Here is a 3042-nt window from a genome sequence, read left to right on the forward strand (position 1 = left end):
CATGGCACAGTCTGATCCTGCCCATCCCTGTGGGGCTGGGATGGGAATGAGGCAGGAATGGGACGGGAATGAGGCAGGAATGGGATGGGAATGAGGCAGGAATGGGATGGGAATGAGGCAGGAATGGGATGAAAATGATCCCAGAGAGGGATGGGAATGATCCCAGAGTGGGATGGGAATGATGCTGAGGCAGGAGGGGCAGGGAAGGGATGAGAGGCTCCAGAGGAGCCGGGATCCAGAGGGTGACTCATGGAGAGCTGGATCTGGCTCGGGATCACGCCAGGACAGCGGGAAAACGCTGGGCTCTGCCCTCTGCTCCTCCCAGTACAGCACCAGTGCCACCAGTGCCGCGTGGAAATGCTCCGATCTGGGACCGCCCCCGGCCTCCAGCATCCTGGATTCCCTCTCCTCGGCACTCGGGATGCAAATTAAAATTGGAATTAAAAATAATTTAAATTGGAATTAAAAATTGCATATTATTAATTGTTTTATGAAAACATTTCCATTAATTCCATAACAACATTTTCTTTATACAAATATTTTCCTTTACTCCGACATCCCATAATTTCTCTCCTCATCACTTGGGATGCAGATTTTTGGATTCAAAATTACGTTTTATTGGGGTTTTTTAATGAAGGTATTTCCATTAATAAAACCATTTTCTTTAGAAAACTTTTCTTTATAAAAAGATTATATTGATAAAAATATTTCCCTTCACTCCGGCATCCCATAATTTCTCTTCCTGTCACTTGGGATGGAGATTTTCTGGATTAAAAATTAAACATTATTAATTTTTTTTAAACAAAAATATTTCCATTAAGAAAGCCATTTCCTTTCTAAAACGATTTTCTTCGTAAAAATAATTTATTTATAAAACTATTTCACTTTACCCGACATCCCATAGTCCCTCTCCTTGGCACTCAGGGTGTTGGAATTAAAACTCAAATTTTATGAATTTTTAAATTAAAAGATTTCCATTAAGAACAACCTTTTCTTTATAAAAAACCCATTTTATTTATAAAACGCTTTTCTTCATAAAAAGATTTCTTTCTTTTCCATTTTTTAATTTATTTCTCTTTAAAAAACCTTCTTTAATTAAAAAAATCATCCCCTGCTCTTTCAACTCCACCAATTCCAAACCATTCCCAACTCAAATCATCCGCCAAGGATTTTTTCCCCTCGTTTATCCCAGCTCCACCCACGGATTTCAAGGTTGTTTTCCTGCTTTTATTTGGAAAAGCTCTGCCAAAGCTGGGTCACCTTTTCCATGGGAGCAGCCCCGCCTCTGCTCCAGGGCTGCGAGCTGTGGGGAGCACTGGGAGCACTGGGAGCACTGGAAATTGGGGCAGAACGGGAATTTCTGGGAGCACCTCGTGTGTCCCTGCTCGGCTGGGTCAGGAGAACTCCAGGGAAGGGAATATTTAAAGCACCTGGAATGGGAAAGGGCACAGAAAGGGCAGAATTCCCCTTTCCCTCCTGCTGTTCCCAAGATTCCCTTTTCCTTTCCGTCCCTCCTGAAGGAATGGTGCTGGAGCTGCCATGGGATACCCGGATCTTCCACTGCCTTCTGCAATTAATGGGAAGCAGTCGGAAACAGGAGACAGAAAAGGAATGGGAAAAATAAATTCAGAGCCCAAAGTGACCTTAAATAAATCCCCAAAGTGCTTTTTCCAAGGAAGTGACTGAGGGTGAGGAAGTGCGGGCACGAAAATCATGGAATCCTGGAATGGGTTGGGTGGGGAGGGACCTTACAGCTCGTCCAGTTCCATGGGCAGGGACACTTCCCACTGTCCCAGGGTGCTCCAAACCCCATCCAGCCCGGCCTGGGACACTCCCAGGGATGGCGCAGCCACAGCTGCTCTGGGAATTCCATCCCAGCCCCTCCCCACCCTCCCAGGAAGGAATTCCTTCCCAAAATCCCATCTAGATCTCCCCTCTTTCAGCCTAAAGCCGTTCCCGCTTTTCCAGCTCATGCACAAATCCCAGAGATTTTATTGTGGCTTCGTTTATTTCCTTTTTTCCCTTTCTCCCGCTTAAAAAGATGCTGAAAGCTCCCAAAGAGAAATTCTTTCCATGTGATCCCAGCACTTTTCCTCTTGGCGGGAGCCCTGGATGTGGTTTTGGGTTCTGTGGTGGAGTTTTTGTCATCCTTTCTTTTTTTTTTTTTTATCCCAAACTTTTTTGGGTTTTATTTCCATCCCTGGGAGAGGCCCTGCAGAATTCCAGACTGGCAGCGAACCCCGAGGAAACCGGAGCGGGACAAAGGCGCCAGAGCCCAGCACAAGTTGGTGCAAGCAAAGAAACGAGGGAAAAAATTCCTTTTGCCAAGGTTTCCTAAGGATCCAGCCTGACTTTCCGTGTTTCTCTTGGATCCCAGCACGGAAGCTGCAGCCTGCCCGGAGAACTGAAGCAGCAGCTGAGGAATAGCAAGGGAAGGAAGATCCAGGGATTCTGCGGGACGAGGTGAGTTACAGGGATCGGGATAAAGGGATCGAATCCCCTTTTGCTGCAGGAACGCAGCATTCCCACCCTGCTGAGCAGATTCCTTGGGAAAGGCAGGAATGAGGGGCTCTGGAAGTGCCAGCTCAGTGCTGAGCTGGCTTTCATTTGTTCCGGTTCAAATTCCCTATCCCGTTATCCACCCTGGACACTCCAGGCCGGAGCTTTTTCCCCGCGGGACGCTGCTCCCAGAGGGATGGGGATGGATCCGATGTGGCTGCGGGAGACGGGGCAGGAAAGAGCCATTTCCTGGAGTCTCCGCAGGGAAGTGGAAACTTTCAGGGAATTGTGCTTCTCCAGCTCTTGGGAATGTGCTGCTCGCTCCGGAGCGGGCTTTGGGATGGGATTGGGATGGAAGCGTGGCCGGGCGGGATCCAGGCACCGCATCCCGGTGGGAAAAGCCCAGCCGGGACCTTCTGCAGGGACAAGCCCCGCTCCTTCACTTCTCCCAGCGCTGACAAATCCCGGGAAAGCTGCCTTTCCATCGGGAAGGGTGAAGGAGGGATCGGTGCCGGCCGCTTCCATCAGGGGGATTTGTCCTGC

At 48.7% G+C, this 3042-nt stretch overlaps 1 protein-coding gene across 1 annotated transcript in view; it reads left to right on the top strand.

The window, feature by feature from the left end:
* The first annotated feature begins 1889 nt into the window (after positions 1-1889).
* The window catches only part of C1QTNF8 (C1q and tumor necrosis factor related protein 8), a 9161-nt gene continuing 8008 nt past the window's right edge, over positions 1890-3042 (top strand). The window contains exon 1 of the mRNA XM_008633606.2: positions 1890-2463. The gene's annotated coding sequence lies outside the window, so the exon portion shown is untranslated. The remainder of the gene's footprint in view (positions 2464-3042) is intronic.

Source organism: Corvus brachyrhynchos, unplaced genomic scaffold (genome assembly GCF_000691975.1).
Source record: "Corvus brachyrhynchos isolate BGI_N302 unplaced genomic scaffold, ASM69197v1 scaffold5, whole genome shotgun sequence".
Classification (NCBI taxonomy): domain Eukaryota; kingdom Metazoa; phylum Chordata; class Aves; order Passeriformes; family Corvidae; genus Corvus; species Corvus brachyrhynchos.